We start from the raw sequence: 22,099 nt of genomic DNA, 5'->3' as shown, positions 1-22,099 counted from the left end.
CTTTGCCTACTCCTGGTGGCCAGGAAGTGAATTCCCACAAGTAAGGATTTTCGTGGAATATCACCACCAAGAAATAAAGAAATGTATCAGGTAAGCATAAATTATTTTTTCTTATTTTTTTCTGGGTGTGTTGCCTCCTTCTAGGGGTATTCCACCAGTTTGTGACTCTATTTAGATAGTATGGTCTTTTGTTTAAACCTCTCTATTTCCAGATGCTTTGCCAGATCCACGAATACTCAAGTTTAGTTTCTGTGAGCTCTTGTATCTATTTGGTACTCTAGCTTACCTTTTTTATTGTTTCACCTGTTGTACTACTCAGAGTTTTAGTTACAAGCAAGCACTATCGCTAATCAATCATTCTGATTTATCTATCTTGATCATACACAACTAGTTATGCAGACTTAAAGGACCAGTCATGCAGTAGCATTGCATAATTAACAAGTGCATAATAAAAAGACAATACAATAACACCTACTCTAAATTTCAAATAAGCAGTAGTTTGTTTTTTTCCCCTGACAAATGTATTTTTTCCTCCCATTTTCCAGCTCCTAGAACCATGTGACAAACATCACCCAATCACAAACGAGTATACAAATATCCTTCGAGCTTGTGCACATGCTCTGTAGGATCTTGTTCCCCAGAAAGTATGAATATAAAACAACTGTGCAAAATGTTATAATGGAAGTAAATTGGAAAGTTTCTTAAAACTGCATGCTCTGTGTCATAAAAAGTTTATTTTGACTTGAGTGTCCCTTTAAACTGGATGTCAATGCTCTGTCCTTTATAGCCTCTTTAGGGTAAAGCCAAAGACAAAATATAAGACTGAGAAACACAAGGAGTTTTAGGATTTATAACTTTACTAAGTAATATGGGCATTACTACTAGGGAATACAGACATGATTTTATTAAATTATAGAATATATTTTTGCACGTAGCCCTCCTAAATATTTTTACTTCTTATTGTTTTACAAATGATTTATTCTTTGTTCATTCATTAATTCAATTAAATAAATGATTCAGTTGTTGAGGGGATCAATTCATATGTAATTAACATTATTTACATATATTTAAATGTAATTTGTGATTGTGACTTAAAACCTTTTCATCACAAGCTTTCATTGTAAGTAGGGTGAGGGGAGTTATAAAAGCAAAGATCTATTGATGTTACGGTATGTATCCGAGTTTCTTGAAAGCACCTTTACACACCATTTGCTGAAACAACATGTGCATATGTATTAGATTTAGATGATCTATTACAAATGAGACATTATGGGGTCAATTTACTAAGTATTGGGCAGACATGATTCGCTGTAGCGAATCATGTCTGCCTGACAACGCTAAATGCCGACAGCATGCGCTGTCGGCATTTAACATTGCACAAGCATTTCTTGTGAAATGCTTGTGCAATGCCGCCCCCTGCACATTCGCGGCCAATCGGCCGCTAGCAGGGGATGTCAATTAACCTGATCAGAGCGGGATAATTGCAGTCCGCCACTTAAAAGGTGGCAGACAAGTTAAGGAGCTTCTTAAAGGGACAGTCTACACCAGAATTGTTATTGTTTTAAAATATAGATAATCCCTTGTTTACCCATTCCCTAGTTTTGCATAACCAACACAGTTATATTTATATATTTTTACCTCTGTGATTATCTTGTATCTAAGCCTCTGCAGACTGCCCATTTATTTCAGTTCTTTTGACAGACTTGCAGTTTAGCCAATCAGTGATGGCTCCCAGGTTACTTCACGTGCACGAGCACAGTGTTATCTATATGAAAAACATGAACTAACACCCTCTAGTGGTGAAAAATCTGTTAAAATGCATTCTTAAGAGACGGCCTTCAAGGTCTAAGAAATTAGCATATGAACCTCCTAGGTTAAGCTTTCAACTAAGAATACCAATAGAACAAAGAAAAATTGGTGATAAAAGCAAATTGGAAAATTGTTTAAAATTACATGCCCTATCTGAATCATGAAAGTTTTTTTGGACTAGACTGTCCCTTTAACTTAAGTTTCCGGTGAGCCAGAAACTTTGGGTGGAGAAAGCAGCATTCACAGCTTATTAAATCTCCCCCTTCGACTGAAGCTGAGACAGAAACTGCATCCAGCTCTTGAGGAAAAATAATGGGCAACCCTGCCATATACCTGACTCATCATCAGTAAAAAGACATATAAAGCTACACACATACAGATACACATTTAAGCCCTTCTACGTCCAACACCTTCTCATATACCCTATCCCTTTAAATCATTTACTTCAATGAAGATAAATAATATATTATACATGTGTTTTTTCCAGCTCTATTAAGTGTTGTGCTTACGTTATAATATCGCATTCTGCACCATCCATTCAGGCTATAGGGCGTGCTAGAAAATTATTGACAACATTAAGATTTTTTGGTAAATCATTTTTTATCATTCTCTTGTAATACCAGATTTTGCACTATACTTTGCGCAGGGTTGCAATATGCATTGCTCAAACTGCAATATTTATTGCACTCCACCATTGTTTTTTTTTGGAAAACTCAGCAATTTTTTTTTTCTTCAAACCCCTATATAGTCAAAAGTAAAAAGATTTATCATCATATAAATAAGGTTCTTTGGGAATAATTATATAACTTTGATCTGCAGATAATAGCCAAAACACAGGTAATCCAGCACTCGGGATATATGCACGTCAACCCAGGGCTACTGCCACTGAAGCCCAAAAACAGCAAATCAAGAAAGAAGAAATGGGTGACAGCATCAAATAATTTATTATATGTTATAAAGACAACACAATAGCGACGTTTCAGGAGCATGACTAAGGGATTGGCTCCCGAAACGTTGCTATTTTGTTGTCTTTATAAGATATAATAAATTATTTCTTCCCATTTCTTCTTTCTTTATACTCAGTATAGCAACAGTGATCACCTGGCTATTCCAACCTGTACAGGGGCTTTATATTTAAGAATGGATTCTGTTCTTTAAAACAGGGGGGGGGGGGGGGGGGGCTTGGAGATCTCTAGACCTTCTGGATTTCTGGAGTTTGGTGACATCACCATGCACATGCGAACCTGCTTGGCTATCTCGTTCAGTCCTCAAGTGCATGGAGAGGGTCATGATCAGCTCTGAAAGGGCCCCCAGAGGATGACAGCTGGTGATCATCTACATTAAAGGTATTATGAAGATTATAACCACGTTATTATCCACAATTAAATGTTAATTTGATAAAACAGAGAACAGAGGGAATGTAAATATCGTTATTCAGGAACTAGAAACCTTTTCAACTGGGTTAAACTAGAGAATATCATTAAAAAGACAGTCTAGTTAAAAGTAAACTTTTATGATTCAGATAGGGCATACTATTTTAAATACATTTCCAATTTAATTTTATCATCAAATATGCTTGTCCTCTTATTCTTGTTGAAAACTAAAACTAGGTAGGTGCATATGCTAATGTCTAAGCCCTTGAAGGCCGCTTCTTAACTCAGGTTTTCTCAGCTAGACAATGCTAGCTCATGTTTGACATATAGATAAAAACTGTGCTCACTTCCGTGGAGTTATTTATGAGTCAGCCCTGATTGGCTAAAATGCATGTCTGCAGAGGCTTAGATACAAGGTAAAAAGTATATTAATATAACTGTGTTAGTTATGCACAACTGGGGAATGTGTAATAAAGGGATTATCTATTTTTTTTAAACAATCCAAATTCTAGAGTAGACTGTCCCTTTAAGTGTAATTAATACCATTAAGTAATTTTTTAATTTGACAGTTTCTCAGATGGATTGAAGAAGCTCAGAAACTCTCCTACTGCACATATTGCAACTGATATTAGGCTAGATTGTGATTGGAGCACTATCTAAAGCTCCTGATCCTACGTTAACATTGCTAGACAGAGGCATTTTGCGCTCGTCGGATTGCGCTAATATTACAAGTTGAAAGTAAAAAGTTTGTGCGCAAGCAAAACTCTATGCGGACTAACAAAATATGGAGAGGGCAAACTGAAAAAAAACACCTATACTTGAGCACTTACCTGACAGGTACCTACATTGTTTAAGTTAAGAATCTGTCCGTCCAGCCTCACCCAGGCTTTGTGAGTGGTGTTCTGTGACCATTCCACCATGTGTTGCAGTGTTATTGCCCGATTGTATGTCTTTAGGTCAGGAAATCCCAATCCCCCCCCCCTGTCTCTAGGAAGGTACATAGTTCCTCGAGGCAACCGTGGTCTCACACCCGACCATACGATTTGTTCCAGCAGTCCCTGCAGTTGGGGCAGATAGTCTCTAGGAAGGGAGATCGGGATGGTCTGCATGATGTATAAAATACGCGGCAATATATTCATTTTCATCACCCGATCTTGCCCAACCATGATAAGGGCTTATTTTTCCAGGATGAAAGGTCCCTTGCTATCTCTTCCTTTAGCTTGAGGTAATTGTCTCTGTATAAGTCTTGCTGTCTATTCGTTAGATATATTCCCAGGTACTTTAACTTTGTGACTGTCACAGATATCCTGAAATTTGCATGAAGTTGATCTACCTGTTCTGTCGGGGCATTAATGTTTAGCAATTCATATTTCCCCAAATTTAAGTGAAAATTTGACACCACACCGTACATCTCAATCTCTTTAAGGAGCTCGGGCACTGATGTGCCAATGTTTGTGAATGTGTACAGTATGTCGTCTGCATAGAGGGCTTGTTTATGCTCTACGTCTCCCACCATCACCCCTGTGATCCTAGAGTTTTGCCTAACCTTGTGCGCTAGAGCCTTGATTGACAGGGCGAATAGCAATGGAGACACCCTTGCCTGGTTCCATTTGTTATTTTAAACGTCTCTGACAGAGTTCCATTTACCCTTACCCGTGCTCCTGGGGAAGACTATAGCGCAAATACCATATTGAGGAAGGATTCACCGAAGTTCATAGCTTTCATTATCTGACGCCGAAAAAGCCAATCGACGAGGTCAAAGGCCTTCTCCGCGTCAGTCGAGAAGAGGGCCATAGGCACACCTTCAACTCTAGCGTAATTGAGGAGCTGAAGTATCTTGGTGGTATTGTCCCACGCCTCTCTGCCCGGGACAAAAATCCACCTGATCTGTCGAGATTAGGTTTGTGAGAAAGTGATTTAGGCGGTTTGCCAAAATCTTGGCCAGTATTTTAATATCAGTATTCAATAGTGATATAGGCCTAAAATTTTCAGGGGCAGTGGGAGCCTTGCCCAGCTTGGGAATGATTGTGATATGCGCCTCAAGCATAGAGCCCACCAACTTGGGGCTATCTCTAAGGTTGTTAAATAGTTGTAGCATGTATGGGGCTAGTGTTGGGAGGAATTTCCTGTAGTAGCGTGGTGTGAGGACATCCGGACCAGGACATTTCCCCTTTGGTAAGTCTCTAATTGCGTGTTTCAGCTCCTCTAATGTAATTGGCATATCTAGCTTATCTGTGTCTGTCTCTTCTAGTTGGGGTAGTTGCAGGTTTGTCAAGTAGTCATTTATTTTCTGACTTTTAGGGGTTTGCATGCCTGTGCATGTTGCTGTGTCATTAGCTTTTGCAATGTTATATAATTTGCTATAGTATGTGTGGAAGGCCTCTGCAATTTGTTTACTACCTTGAAGTTTGGTATTGTCTTTTGTGTTTAGGTAGTGAATATATATTTTAAGTTGTGATCTACGGATCGATCTAGCAATTTGCCGGGTTTGTTACCTCCCTCATAGTATTGTTGTTTAATCGTAAATGTGCGTCTATGGTATGCAGCTAGGAGGTGTTGTTTGAGCTCATTTCTGGTTGTGGTCAACAAAGTTTTGGTTGACTCGTCATTTGGGTCATTTTTATGTTTGGATTCCAAGTTAGAAATTGTCTGTAGAAGCTGTGTGTGTGTTGTTCTGTACTGTTTGAGTAGTCTGGCCTTGTGTTTAAGAAAAATCCCTCGTATATAACACATTTATGTGCTTCCCATGTGTGTGAATGGTCATTGATCAAAAAGTATTCTGTTAAAGTTTTTTGTAGGTCGTCTGACACAGGAGGTGTCTCTAGTAAGGAGTCGTCGAGTCTCCAGATATATGTGGTAGGGGGGATGTCAGGCCAGTCGATGTCACATATAACTGGTGCGTGGTCTGACCATGTAATAGAACCCACCTCACACCCGGGGACCATATCCAGTACCGCCGAATCCGTGAAGAAGTAATCTATGCGCAAGTACTTATTGTGTGGAGGGGAGTAGTACATGCAATCCTTCCCTGTTGGATGTAGTGTTCTCCACACATCGTGAAGTTGTATGTCAGTCAAGGCGGCCCTCACTGTCTTAGTGGTTTTACTAGGAATGACTCTATTGGATGTGTCAGATTGTGGGTCTAGGGGGAGATTTAGGTCTCCGGCCATAAATACTGGCCCCTTGGAGTGGTCCAAAAACACCTTGATTACACGTTTGAGAAACTGGTGTTGAACTGTGTTCGGTGCGTATATGTTTACTAGCGTGATGGGGTGTTCATAAAGCGTACCCTGTACTACCAAGTACCGCCCCTCTGGGTCTTTTTCAATGTGTGCTAACTTGAGTGGGACTGTGTTATGTATCAGGATACCCACCCCACCCTTCTTTTCTGATCCTGATGAAAAGTATGCTGTTTTATATGTAGTGTCAAACCACTTTGGTTCCCTCCCCTTGCGAAAATGTGTCTCCTGTATGAAGATTATGTGACTGTTCCATATCTTAAGTTTTCTAAGTGTCAGTGACCTCTTACCTGGGTTATTCATACCATTGGCATTTATGGTAGTCAAAGTAAGGCAGTGAGAGCGGAATCTACTTCTCTTGTGTCATCCTGAGGAGAGAGAAAAAAAAGGGGGGGAGGAGGAGGCGAGAAGGGAAGGAGATTGGGCAAAGTGAGAGAAGAAAGAAGGAGTAGATAAGGGAGAGATAAAGGAGAGGAGGAAAAGGCCTTCAGGGATTGCCCAGAGGGAAACGAAAGTGTAAGAGTCCGAGGAAGTAACCGAGATGTTACTTTAATAAGTTCTGCCCGACACTGAAGGCAGATAGGAAGAAATGTACGTATTACAGTTCTGCTCCTGCAAATAGAACTGAGCAAGATGCTGTACCAAGTATACAGAACAAGTGAAACAATTAACTAGTGTCTGCTGGGGTAGTAACCCTTAGGTGGAAATAACTATCTTATTACTATATTATATTCTTGGCGGGTGGGTACCCTGCCAAGCGGTCATGTGATGTATGGCATATGAGGGAGGGGATAAGGGAGGGAAGGGGAAAGGTATAGGGAGGGAGGGGGAAGCAGAGAGGGTGGGAGAAGGGTGCAGAAGGGCCAAGTTGTGGTAGTCAAGTGAAGTAGTAATTGATGAGAGATATACTCTGCCCATTGGGGTCAGTAGTGTCATCATACAGTTCTTGTTCCCCTTGTACTCCTCATGGGCTAAAAGCAAGGACTCTCTGATGTCCAAGGGGTGGGTGAGGGAGTGGGCGAGGGAGAGGGAAGGAGGGGATGGGGATGAAGGGGTAGGAGGGGGGTTAACATCTCTATCCACTATCTTTAAAACATAACTCTCAATATTCGTCAACAGTATTGCATAGACATATGAGCCCTAAAGGGCTGGTGGGGGGACATGTGCAAGCGCAACACCAGTAGAACAGTCCCGAGCCTAGAGTTCAGAAAAAGTTTTTCAGGCCGTAGGCCCGACTTCAATGGTTATTAGATAAAAGATACATTGTCACTTATCGGTAGGGCCGCAATGGACCCTCTCTTTTGTTCCCTTGTCTCAGGTTTGCAGTAGGTAATCGATAATGTCCAGCCAGCAGGTCAGCTTGATCCAGACGTAGCTGCGTTCTCGTTATTTTCTTGTGGGGTTGGATGGTTTTCTTCTGTTGTAATTGATAAAGCCGAATAAAAGGCCTGCAGGTTTCCGCCAGGTCTATACACTGCCCTTCTGTTGTTGTATGTTACCACGAGTGATACCGGGAAACCCATGCGGTATATTGCGCTTTATGCTCTCTCAGTTTCAGGGTAATATTACTTAGTTCCCTTCTTTTTTGGAGCGTTACTGGAGATATATCTGAGAACAGTTGGATTTCTACCCCCACATGGAATACGGGTTGTTTGGCTCTTGCGCATCGAAGGATTTCCTCCTTGTCCTTGAAGTTCAGGAATTTAATGATAATATCTCTGGGCAGACTCTTTGGTGGAAGTTTGGTTCGTAGTGCCCTGTGGGTCCGTTCCATTACAATCTCTAGAGAATTGGGGGTACCCTTTATGGTTCGGAAAAGATCTTGCAGGTATCCCTCTATTGCAGGGGGATGTATTGATTCAGAGACTCCCCGAACCCTGATGTTATTTCTGCGGCACCGATTTTCAAGGTCCTCCAGTTTGTCTGAGAGGACCTGCACAGTGTCCTGTTGATGTTGAATGTCTATACTGTTTTGTTGGGCAGTGTTACATACTGAGGCTTGGGCCACCTCCACTTGTGCCACCCTGGTTTCTAATGTGGTAATGTCCTTTCTGAGGTCGCCAGACAAGCTGCGCATTTTGTGCAATACCCCCTTTATATCGTCTTTCAAAGATAAATATTGCAGGTCATCTTTAGTTAGAGGCTGGGAGTGCCTGTCTGCTTGTGTTGATTGTGATGGGGCAGTCTGGGATTGTTGGCTGTGTGGCATTTTTTCTGGCTGTGTGTGAGCACCAGGCTCCAATTGTTCAAGATATTTACTCAATGGCCTAATAGGTGTGCTCTTTTCTGATCTGCTAGACTTCCTAAGTATAAAGAATATTCCAGCCTCCAATTTCTTTAAAAGACCTTGATTTCATATAGGGTCCTGAGTAGAAATTACAACGTTTCAAGCCTAAACAGGCTCTTAATAATGTATAATTGAATACACACAGGTACATGTCTTTATAAACCCTTACCTGTTTATTCAACATCCTGTGTTAAAGGGACACTGTAGTCAAAAAAAATTATTTTGTGATTCAGATAGAGCATGCAATTTTAAGCAACTTTCTAATTTACTCCTATTATCAAATTGTCTTCATTTTCTTGGTATGTTTATTTGAAAAGCAAGAATGTAAGTTTAGATGCCGGCCCATTTTAGGTGAACAACCTGGGTTGTCCTTGCTGATTGGACAGCACCTTTAAACAAGTGCTGTCCATGGTCCTGAACCCACAATTTGCTGGCTCCTTAGCTGGGATGCCTTCTTTTCAAATAAAGATTGCAAGAGAATGAAGAAAAATTGATAATAGAAGTAAATTAGAAAGTTGCTTACAATTACATGCTCTATCTGAATCATGAAAGAAAAAAAATTGGGTTCAGTGTCCCTTTAAGCTAATTGCACAACAGTTTGCTTTCTTTGTAAAGCTTGTACTCTGGCGCCACCTATAGACAGTACCATGGCTGTAATCTTGTTCATCTCTGATGAATTTTGTTCTTTTTTTGCTCTCCAGGTGCTTTCTGTATTCATTCACAGACTTTTCCACCTCCATTACAGCCTTTTTGTATTCATCAAGAGGTAAGCATTTAACCATTTGTTCTTTTTGCAAATTAATTTGTTCCTTGTACATATCAATCTCTCTTTGGGCAAATTCAACAATCCATGTCATAATATCAAAAGAACATTTGTTTAAGATATGTTCAAACTTGTCTGTATATTCTTTTCTATTGGCAAACAAGGTAGGACAGGTAGACATTCTCAAACCCCTGGGAATAGGTTGTACCTTATGATATTCTGATAGCGTTATTGCATGCAGTTCCAAAACCATTTTCTTCTTGCTATCTTTTTCAAAGGATCTGTTAGTAACTTCAGAGGGAGATATTTTTAAAAAGTCTCTATTTCCTGTAACAAAGTTGATTTGTTGTGCAGTTTCCTCATCATAAAAAAACATCTTAGGACCCATTGGTACATCTGTGGTAACATTTGTCATACCTTCAGCCATAATAGGGTGCAAGTACTTTCCAGTAGCAAAACAATCTTGATCACCAAAAGGTTAGAAAAACAGCACACCTTCTCTGCTTGTAGTGGGGCACGGAATAAAGGACTTGCCAGGTCCCAGTTAATCCAAGTATAAAGAATATTCCAGCCTCCAATATCTTTAAAAGAACTTTATGTCATATAGGGTCCTGAGTAGAAATTACAACGTTTCAAGCCTAAACAGGCTCTTAATCATGTATAATTGAATACACAAAGGTACATGTCTTTATAAACCCTTACCTGTTTATTCAACATCCTGTGTTAAAGGGACAGTATACACTCATTTTCATATAACTGCATGTAATAGACACTACTATAAAGAATAATATGCACAGATACTGATATAAAAATCCAGTATAAAACTGTTTAAAAACTTACTTAGAAGCTGTCCGTTTGGCTCTGTTGAAAAGGTAGCTGGAAAGCCCACTGCAAGTGGCAAATAAGACACTCCCCCCCCCCCCCCCTTCTTTTGCATATGAAAAGACCCTTTACACAAACAGGAGCAAGCTGGAGTAGGTAGTCGAGCGTATTCACATAAAACTTTGGGGCTTGGTTAGGAGTCTGAAAATCAGAGCAATGTTATTTAAAAATAAGCAAAACTATACATTAATTTAAAAAAAAAACTTTATGGGCTATATAAATAGATCATCTACAAAACATTTATGCAAAGAAAAAATGAGTGTATAATGTCCCTTTAAGCTAATTGCACAACAGTGCCATCTTGTGGATATAAAATTCAATGCAGCACAAAGTTATCACAGGATGTGCACAAACATACAACAAAACAGTTACTTAAAAAACACATATATCTATGTGTCTTTTTCTACTGAATAATTATTGAGAAAAGAATTATGTATATATTCTGAATAATATGTAAGAAAACATGAGTTGAACCACACATTTTTTCTAAAAAGTTGTGTTATGTACCTCTTTTAAATTTTGCACATAGATATGTCAAAAAGTTAGATGCAGAGCCACTCTCTGTTAAGCAGGGTTCTGTGTACTTAGGAGTGTGTTGTAGCGATAAAACTTTAGTCTTCCCTGCCGAGCGTGCACTGTTTTGGGGCCCAATGCTGTTGTGCGCACAGCTGGTTATTTCAATTTGGCTGCGTGAGAGGTGGGGGCAGGGGGTGTTGTTCCTTATTAGGCTGAAGGAAAGAAAAATGGTGTTTTGTGCGGGAGTTGCGTAGTTGTTAAAATGATAGTGACCATGTGGCTCCTTTCTCCCCACTGACCCACAGTGAGCTCTCTCTGATACTTTTAAGCTGCTGTGTTGAGTTAAGTTCTCTTTTCACGAGCCCCAAATGGCCATCCTACGCAGCCTATGTGTCCTTTTCTATGTGCCGGGTTTGCAATGCACTCACAGTTATATGGGTTCCAGCGGTGCTTAGTTGAGGTACCCAGCTCCGTTGACCTTGCTATTCAGTTCAGCTGCTGTTCGTGCCTGCTCTTCTCCACTATGAGACTCAGTCTGATGAGCGCCGCTGCACTTCTGGTTTTAATAGCGGTTTAGAAAAATCTCTTAGTTACTGACATTATGATTTAGGGCTCTTATTTCACCCCCATATAGTGTGGTGCTCTCTCCTACCATGTTCTGAGGGTCTTGAAGGATGTTGGGGTGTGGGTTATGCCATTTTGGTAGCATTATTCTGCCGTTGGGATTAGGAGCTCCTCTAGTGCACAGCCATCCGCCTGCGTGGCCAAGCTCCACCCCTTATTATTATTTTTTTAATATTTCAATAGCGCAAATTGAAGATATCAATTCTTCTTGTGTGCAAACCCAACCGCATTTGTCCTAAATTGCGAACCCTGTTACGCATAATTTACATTCCAATGTTCTTCACATAGAAAATAATGAATTTTTAATTATGAAATATATATTTCTATCTATATCTGGTAATGTTCATGTAAAATAAATATCTATACCTATATATTTATAGGAACAAATATATAGGTATATATATATATATATATATATATATATATATATATATATATATATATATATATATATATATATGTATTTACAATAAAAAGTAAATTATCCTGTAAGTGAAGAACATTGGATTGTGAAATATGTACAGTACATATACAGTAAAATACATAAATACTTGAGATATGGGTTTTTAAAACCTCTCTCTTTGGTCATTTTCTAGAACATATATCATCATGTGTTCTTGCACGACCTGGCAACAGGGAATAAGACTGCAGTGCAGGGAGTCAGGTCATCATCTGCATATGAGAGGATAAAGAATCCTGATAATTATTTTAACCAATAATGATGGTGATTATGTGGCCTGTCAATATCAAGCCTGTCCATTCTTCTCAGCCATTACAAATTTGTCCCCTGATGGATAAACCATAATTATATTTTCTCTTGTAAGGTGTATCCAGTCCACGGATTCATCCATTACTTGTGGGATATTCTCCTTCCCAACAGGAAGCTGCAAGAGGACATCCACAGCAGAGCTGTCTATATAGCTCCTTCCCTAACTGCCACTCCCAGTCATTCTCTTGCAGCTCTCGACAAGAAAGGAAGTATCAAGAGATATGTGGTGACTTAGTGTAGTTTATCTTCAATCAAAAGTTTGTTATTTTTAAATGGTACCGGCGTTGTACTATTTTTGCCTCAGGCAGACATTAGAAGAAGAGTTCTGCCTGAGGTTTTTGATGATCTTAGCAGGTTGTAACTAAGGTCCACTGCTGTTCTCACACATAACTGAAGAGTATGGGAAAACTTCAGCTGGGGGAATGGCCTGCAGAATTAACTGCTCTGAGGTATGTTCAGTATATTTTTTTCTAGAGAGATGATAAGGTCTAGAAAATGCTGACAGTGCCTAATATATTTAAGGTAAGCCTGATTACAGTGATTTAACAAACGACTGGGATCATGCTTGCAGTAAAGGGTAATATTCATGTTAATTGCTCTTATTACTTAGTATGTAAAACGTTTGCATGATATATAAAAAACGTTTTTTACTGAAGGTGATAAATCTTTATTTGGGGCCTAGTTTTCCACATGGCTGATTAGATTTCTCTTAGGAGTAGTTATTTATGGCCCTTTCACTTTGAGTGCATGGTGCCTATTTTTGCGCTCTAATTGCGCAGTAGTTTTTGCAGTCTGAGACATCCAGCTTCCCTGAAGGAGTCCCCTGACATATAAGACCTCTGTAAAGGGTTTTTGTGCCTTCAAAAGTCGCTTTATGGGCAGGTAGGAGCCACAGTAGAGCTGTGGCAGTTTGCTTGTGACTGTTTATAGCGGTTTTACCGTTTTTCTGATTCGTTTTTGAGCCTGAGGGGTTAATCATCCATCTGCAAGTGGGTGCAATGCTATTTTACTCTATTATATGCACTGTAAAAAATTCGTAGTTTACTGCTTTTTTTCACTGTTTTGCAGTTTATGTGATTGTTTTGCAGTTTATGTGATTGTTTTTTTTCTCTTAAAGGCACAGTACCGTTTTTTATATTCTGCTTTTTCACATTTATTAAAGTGTTTTCCAAGCTTGCTGGTCTCATTACTAGTCTGTTAAACATGTCTGACAAAGAGGAAACTTCTTGTTCACTATGTTTAGAAGCCATTGTGGAACCCCCTCTTAGAATGTGTACCAAATGCACTGATCTTACTATAAATTATAAAGACCATATTCTGGCTTTAAAAGATTTATCACCAGAGGAAATTGACAAGGGGGAAGTTATGCCGACTAACTCTCCCCACGTGTCAGAACCTATAACTCCCGCTCAAGGGACGCCAAGTACATCTAGCGCGCCCATTGCGTATACTTTACAAGACATCGCGGCAGTTATGAATCATACCCTTACAGAGGTATTGTCCAAACTTCCAGGGTTACAAGGAAAGCGAGATAGCTCTGGGGCTAGAACAAATACAGAGCTCTCTGACGCTTTAGTAGCTATGTCTGATATACCCTCACAATGTGCAGAAGCCGAAGCAGGAGAGCTTCTATCTGTGGGTGATTTTTCTGATTCAGGGAAGACACTTCAACCTGATTCTGATATGTCTACATTTAAATTTAAACTTGAACACCTCCGCGTGTTGCTCAGGGAGGTTTTAGCAACTCTGGATGACTGTGACGCCATTGTAGTCCCAGAGAAATTGTGTAAGTTGGATAAATACTATGCTGTGCCTGTTTACACTGATGTTTTTCCAATCCCTAAGAGGTTTTCAGAAATTATTACTAAGGAATGGGATAGACCAGGTGTACCGTTCTCTCCCCCTCCTGTTTTTAAAAAGATGTTTCCTATAGATGCTGCTACACGGGACTTGTGGCAGACGGTCCCTAAGGTGGAGGGAGCAGTCTCTACCCTAGCGAAGCGTACAACTATCCCGGTCGAGGACAGTTGTGCTTTTCTAGATCCAATGGACAAAAAATTAGAGGGTTACCTTAAGAAAATTTTTATTCAACAAGGTTTTATTCTCCAGCCTCTTGCATGCATTGCCCCAGTCACTGCTGCTGCAGCCTTCTGGTTTGAGTCTCTAGAAGAGGCTCTACAGGTAGAAACCCCGTTGGATGATATCCTTGACAAGCTTAAAGCTCTTAAGCTAGCCAATTCATTAGTTTCTGACGCTGTTGTTCATTTAACCAATCTAACGGCTAAAAACTCAGGTTTTGCTATTCAGGCGCGTAGGGCGCTATGGCTTAAATCCTGGCCAGCTGATGTTACTTCAAAGTCTAAGCTTCTCAACATTCCCTTCAAGGGGCAGACCCTATTCGGGCCTGGACTGAATTAGATCATTTCTGATATTACTGGAGGAAAAGGTCACGCCCTTCCTCAGGATAGGTCCAACAAATTAAGGACCAAACAGACAAATTTTCGTTCCTTCCTTCAACTTCCTCTAATACAAAACAAGAGGGAAATTTTGCCCAGTCAAAGCCGGTCTGGAGACCTAACCAGGCTTGGAACAAAGGAAAGCAGGCCAAAAAACCTGCTGCTGCCTCTAAGACAGCATGAAGGATCTAGTAGGGGGCAGACTTTCTCTCTTCGCCCAGGCTTGGGCAAGAGATGTCCAGGATCCCTGGGCGTTGGAAATTGTGTCCCAGGGATATCTTCTGGACTTCAAAGCTTCTTCCCCAAAAGGGAGATTTCATCTCTCACAATTATCTGCAAACCAGATAAAGAGAGAGGCATTCTTACATTGTGTTCAAGACATCCTAGTTATGGGAGTGATCCACCCAGTTCCAAAGGAGGAACAGGGGCAAGGCTTCTATTCAAATCTGTTTGTAGTTCCCAAGAAAGAGGGAACCTTCAGACCAATTTTAGATCTCAAGATCTTAAACAGATTTCTTAGGGTCCCATCCTTCAAGATGGAGACTATTCGAACCATCCTACCTATGATCCAGGAGGGTCAATATATGACTACCGTGGACTTAAAGGATGCTTATCCTCACATTCCGATACACAGAGATCATCATCGGTTTCTCAGGTTCGCCTTCCTACACAGGCATTACCAGTTTGTGGCTCTTCCCTTTGGGTTAGCTACGGCACCAAGAATCTTTACGAAGGTTCTAGGGTCACTCCTAGCGGTGCTAAGGCTGCGGGGTATAGAAGTAGCTCCTTACCTAGACGAAATTCTGATACAGGCGTCAAATTTTCAAATCGCCAGGTCCCATATGGACATTGTTCTAGCATTCCTGAGGTCTCATGGGTGGAAGGTGAATGAAGGAAATAGTTCTCTATCCCCTCTCACAAGAGTTTCTTTCCTAGGAACTCTGATAGATTCTGTAGAAATGAAGATTTACCTGACAGAGGCCAGGTTGTCAAAACTTCTAAATTCCTGCCGTGTTCTTTATTCTACTTCTCGCCCTTCAGTGGCTCAGTGTATGGAAATAATCGGCTTAATGGTAGCGGCAATGGACATAGTGCCGTTTGCCCGCCAACATCTCAGACCACTGCAACTTTGCATGCTCAGTCAGTGGAATGGGGATTACACAGATTTGTCCCCTCTACTAAATCTGGATCAAGAGACCAGGGATTCTTTTCTCTGGTGGATATCTCAGGTCCATCTGTCCAAGGGTATGACCTTCCGCAGGCCAGATTGGACAATAGTAACGACAGATGCCAGCCTTCTGGAACTCCCTGAAGGCTCAGGGCTTGTGGACTCAGGATGAGGCACTCCTTCCGATAAACATTCTGGAACTAAGAGCGATAGTCAATGCTCTTCAGGCTTGGCCTCAGCTTGCTGTGGTCAGGTTCATCAGATTTCAGTCTGAAAATATCACAAATGTAGCCTACATCAACCATCAAGGGGGAACAAGGAGTTCCCTAGCAATGTTGGAGGTTTCAAAAATAATTCTATGGGCAGAGGTTCACTCTTGCCATCTATCAGCTATCCATATCCCAGGAGTAGAGAACTGGGAGGCAGATTTTCTAAGTCGGCAGACTTTTCATCCGGGGGAGTGGGAATTCCATCCGGATGTATTTGCACAGTTGATTCAACTTTGGGGCAAACCAGAACTGGATCTCATGGCATCTCGTCAGAACGCCAAGCTTCCTTGTTACGGATCCAGGTCCAGGGATCCCAAGGAAGCGCTGATAGATGCTCTAGCAGCATCTTGGTCCTTCAACCTGGCTTATGTGTTTCCACCGTTTCCTCTGCTCCCTCGTCTGACTGCCAAGATCAAGCAGGAGAGAGCTTCTGTGATTTTGATAGCACCTGCATGGCCACGCAGGACTTGGTATGCAGATCTGGTGGACATGTCATCCCTTCCACCATGGACTCTGCCGCTGAGGCAGGACCTTCTACTTCAGGGTCCTTTCAACCATCCAAATCTAATTTCTCTGCGTCTGACTGCTTTTATCAAAGCGTGGTTTCTCTGAGTCAGTCATTGATACCTTAATTCAGGCTCAAAAGCCGGTCACCAGGAAAATCTATCATAAGATATGGTGTAGATATCTTCATTGGTGTGAATCCAAAGGTTACTCATGGAGTAAGGTCAGGATTCCTAGGATATTATCTTTTCTCCAAGAAGGATTGGAGAAGGGATTGTCAGCTAGTTCCTTAAAGGGACAGATTTCTGCTCTGTCTATTCTTTTGCACAAGCGTCTGGCTGATACTCCTGATGTGCAAGCGTTTTGTCAGGCTTTAGTTAGAATCAAGCCTGTGTTTAAACCTGTTGCTCCGCCATGGAGTTTAAATTTAGTTCTTAAGGTTCTACAAGGGGTTCCGTTCGAACCTTTGCATTCCATAGATATTAAACTTTTATCTTGGAAAGTTCTGTTTTTAGTAGCTATCTCCTCGGATCGAAGAGTTTCGGAGTTATCTGCTTTACAATGTGATTCCCCTTATCTCATTTTCCATGCAGATAAGGTAGTGTTACGTACCAAAACTGGTTTTCTTCCTAAGGTAGTATCTAATAAAAATATCAATCAGGAGATTGTTGTTGCTTCACTATGTCCTAATCCTTCTTCAAAGAAGGAACGTCTTTTACACAATCTTGATGTGGTTTGTGCTTTAAAATTTTATTTACAAGCTATGAAGGATTTTCGTCAAACATCTGCTTTGTTTGTGGTCTACTCTGGACAGAGGAGAGGCCGCAACTTCTCTTTCTTTTTGGCTAATAAGTATAATCCGCTTAGCTTATGAGACTGCTGGCCAGAAGCCTCCTGAAAGAATTACAGCTCATTCCACTAGAGCGGTAGCTTCCACATGGGCTTTTAAAAATGAGGCTTCTGTTGAACAGATTTGTAAGGCGGCGACTTGGTCTTCGCTTCATACCTTTTCTAAATTCTACAAATTTGATACTTTTGCTTCTTCGGAGGCTATTTTTGGGAGAAAGGTCTTATAGGCAGTGGTGCCTTCCGTTTAAGCGCCTGCCTTGCCCCTCCCTTCATCCGTGTCCTATAGCTTTGGTATTGGTATCCCACAAGTAATGGATGAATCCATGGACTGGATACACCTTACAAGAGAAAACAAAATTTATGCTTACCTGATAAATTTATTTCTCTTGTGGTGTATCCAGTCCACGGCCCGCTATGTCATTTTAAGGCAGTTGTGTTTTATATTTTTAAACTACAGTCACCACTGCACCCTATAGTTTCTCCTTTCTCTTGCTTGTCTTCGGTCGAATGACTGGGAGTGGCAGTTAGGGGAGGAGCTATATAGACAGCTCTGCTGTGAGTGTCCTCTTGAAGCTTCCTGTTGGGAAGGAGAATATCCCACAAGTAATGGATGAATCCGTGGACTGGATACACCACAAGAGAAATAAATTTATCAGGTAAGCATAAATTTTGTTTTTCCCATTCATTAGGTGCCAATCATATTAAGAGAGCTTCTTAATATGGAGGATTGTGGGAAATGTGTGTTGTTTCCCATTGGCTAGCAGAAACGGCTTCCACACATTGCTGCACAATACTTTGCTATCCTCTCTGGTGGCTAACAGGTTAATATTATTCTCAAATGAGATCAAATATACAACATAATAGCCAACAAAAATCTTAGTAATAATTATAAAAAAGCAAATAGCTGCAAAGTTACATACTTCATATAGCTAGTGTCCCAAATATTGATATTGTTTCTATACACACATCTATACATTGTTGATCTCTGACTCTGGGAAGATTATATTTTCAAAGGATGTTTTTGATGTCAATGTGCTGTTATCATTGCAAGATAGTTTTGGTTTCTCTAAACTTTCACACAGACTTTTTATAATCAGAATTCTTGAGCCAGAAGTTTCAAGGCTAAATTTACTTCTCTAAAAATAATGCTTTGATCATAGTGAAATCCATTACATTTGTTTCCATATCAATTTGATTAGTGATTGCTGTATGTGGGAAAAATAAAGTGTGTGTTAGCTGCACATACAGATTCAACTTAAGAACCTCTATGCCACAAAGTTTTTCAGCAAACTGTCCTGAAATTTACATGAAAATGGCTAAACAGAATGTTGTATGTATTCTTTAATTAAAGGGACAAGGAGCTTGCATTTCATCTAGTACTTTTTTTCATGATTCAGAAACTGCATACAATTAAAAAAATCTCCAGTTTACTTCTAATATTGCATATGCTTTGTAATCTTGATATCTGTTGTTGAAGAGCATACTTAGGTAGGCTTACGAATGTGCACATGTCTGGTGTATTATATGTCAGCAGTTTTGAAACCATGCTTTTAAAGGGATACTAAACCCCATTTTTTTATTTCATGATTCAGATAGAACAGGCAATTTTAAGTAGGTTTCTAATTTACTCCTATTATCATTTTTTCTTTGTTCTCTTGCGATCTTTATTTGAAAAAGCAGGAATCTAAGCTAAGGAGCCGGCCTATATTTGGTTCGGAACCCTGGATAGTGCTTGCTGATTGGTGGCTACGTTTAGCCACCAATTAGCAAGCGCAGCCCAGGTGCTGAACCAAAAATGGTCCGGCTTCTAAGCTTAAAATCTTGCTTTTCAAATAAAGATAGCAAGAAAATGAAGAAAATTGATAATAGGAGTAAATGAGAAACCTGCTTAAAATTGCCTGAATTGTCTGAATCATGAAAAAAGAAATTTGGTTTAATATCTCTTTAATATTGTTATACATTGTGCGAACACTGCTGCCATCTTCTAGTGCTCAAAAGTGTATGACAGTGTTACAAACGGATGCAAAACTCCTGCTATATAATGATACTGAGCCTATACTCTACATAGGCATGCTGTTAAACAAAGGATATCAAGAAAATTAATAAAATGTTATCAGAATAAATTGGTAAGGTTTTTTATTTTAATTGCAATCTAAATCAAAATCTTTAGTTTTGTGTCTATTTGGGAAATAGAAATTAGCCCAACCCCTTTATATCCAGTATCTTTAATAGCGAAGCCCTTAGCTTTTAGAAGGTTTTAGGTCTTTTTTAGCCGTAAACATTTTTGGTCAGTGTGTAACTTTTTTTTTTTATGTATTTTTAAGTAGTAGGGCTTGCATTCACTCAGGGTGGCTCATATACAGTATATATATATATATATATATATATATATATATATATATATATATATATATATATATATATATATATATATATATATATATATATATATATATATATATATAATGGGGTACCCCAGCAGTAACTCCCACTACCTTGATATTTAGCCATGAAGTCAAGTTTTTGCTCACCAAAGTTTGCTGCCCCAAGTATTATAGCGTAGAACCATCTCTGAATTAATTTAGCCCACACAGAGCAATGACTTAACCCTCTTTTTTGCAGTGAAGTGATTTAATATTGGCGGTAACACACACTGAAGAGCAAACCCATATTGCCAGTAATATGAACAAAGCAGACATCATCATGTAACACACAGATCAAGGATTAAACACCCATATTGCCATTTCTACAAACACACAGCACATATATTTAACCCCTTTTATTGCCAATAACACATAGTAGTTTATTTAACCCTATTATTGTCATGCCAGTTGACCTCACAAAAAAAGTGATTAAACTCCCATAGGCAGCGGCTCCTTCTATCACTAAGTGACAGTCACCAACCCGTGACCAAGACACTGACTTGACCAGTGATCACTAAGTACAGAGCAGACAGTAGTAGTACTGAGTCTGACTCTGTGGAAGAGACTGAGTGCCCTACCTGAGAACGTTGTCGCTCCGCTCCAGTCCTCACTAGCTCCGCAGCTCCATGGCATGCAAACAGATAGTGGAAGCTGGCTGGTCGAAAATGTCACGTTATTCTGCAAAAAGCCAGTCATGTGACCGCTCTGTGGTAAGCTAAATATTCAAGTACAGTGGACAAGTGCTGCCCCCCCAAAAAAAAATTTGCCGCTCTAGGTACCAGCCTTGTTGGCCTATCCATTAATATGCCCCTGGGCGGCTAGAAAAGGGCCCTGAAATAATGGTAATTGTGGCCAGGAACTGTCTTTTTAACCCCTGAATGGCTACGCTGTAGGTAAAGTAACAGGCTTTGTATCACACTTGTTATCCTTTGTTGAAGGACCAGCAATGCACTACTGGGAGCTAACTCAACACATTGGGTGAGTCAATGACAAGAGGCATATATGTGTAGCGACCATTCAGAAACTAGCTTCCAGTAATACATTGTTGCTCCTGATCCTATCTAGGTATGCTTTTCAACAAAGGATACTAAGATAACAAAGCAAATTAGATAATAGAATTAAATTGGAAAGTTGTTTAAAATTGCATGCTCTGTCTTAATTTTGACTTAAAGGGACACAAAACCCAAAAAGTTTCTTTCATGATTTAGATAGATCATATCAACCTTCCACTTTATTTCTATTACCTAGCTTGCTTCATTTTCTTTGTTGAAGGGGCAGCACTGCACTAAGGGGAGTTTGCTGAAAACCAATGACAAGAGGCATATATGTGCAGCAACCAATCAGTAGCTTCTGAGCCTACCTAGGTATACTTTTCAACAAAGGATACAAAGAGAATGACACTAATTAGTTAATAGAAATACACTGGAAAGTTGTTTAGAATTGCATGCTCTATCAGAATCCTGAAAGAAAAAATTTGGGTTAACTGGCTCTTTAACCCCTTACGGTGTTGGTCGCTTAGCCCTTAAGGACCAGCACCGTTCCCGGTACGGTGCTGCTGTCCTGGGCCTCTTTCTGCCGTGATCTTACTAACAGTGGCGAGATTGCGCTATTTCTGCATAACCAACGAGTGGCACAGACAGTGCAGAAATAGCAGTCTCTGCATCGGGTAGCGATGGTGCTGATCGTTGGTGGTGTAGGAGGGTCAGGAGGGAGGCGATGGGAAGTCCATCACTGGAGAGGGGCAGGAATGGGCTGGAGGGGGTTGAAAACAGGCTGGAGGGGACGGGAAAGGCTTGGTGACACTATACTGCAGAAATAAAACCCTAAGGGCTAGATTACAAGTGGCACGCAAACGATTTTGCGAGGGTTTTTGCAATCGTTTGCGCTCCATTTGAAATGCGCTGATATTACAAGTTGAGCAATCGCGATTTACGATAGAATCAGTACTGCGATTTTAGAGCTGTTATTAACTGTTTTGCTTAAATAAAAAGTGTCACAAAACACATAAAAAATACATTACAAAGTACACTTACACTTATAATAACACTGTTTAATAAAATTATTAAAAAAAAACATTGCACACAAAAGCTATAAGGCGTCAAAGAAATGAGATCTTGCGTGTTAGAGGGAAAAAAGCAGCCAAAGGGCTTTAACATAGAGATACATAC

At 40.1% G+C, this 22,099-nt stretch overlaps 1 long non-coding RNA gene across 1 annotated transcript in view; it reads left to right on the top strand.

Annotated features, from left to right (window-relative positions):
- Nucleotides 1-9,442: 9,442 nt before the first annotated feature.
- Nucleotides 9,443-22,099, top strand: part of LOC128644888 (uncharacterized) — a 67,488-nt gene continuing 54,831 nt past the window's right edge. The window contains exon 1 of the long non-coding RNA XR_008400058.1: nucleotides 9,443-9,474. This is a non-coding gene — a long non-coding RNA (uncharacterized LOC128644888). The remainder of the gene's footprint in view (nucleotides 9,475-22,099) is intronic.

This window comes from Bombina bombina, chromosome 1 (genome assembly GCF_027579735.1).
Source record: "Bombina bombina isolate aBomBom1 chromosome 1, aBomBom1.pri, whole genome shotgun sequence".
NCBI lineage: Eukaryota > Metazoa > Chordata > Amphibia > Anura > Bombinatoridae > Bombina > Bombina bombina.
Note: the sequence above shows the minus strand (reverse complement) of the source record. Positions and strands in the feature narration are given on the sequence as shown.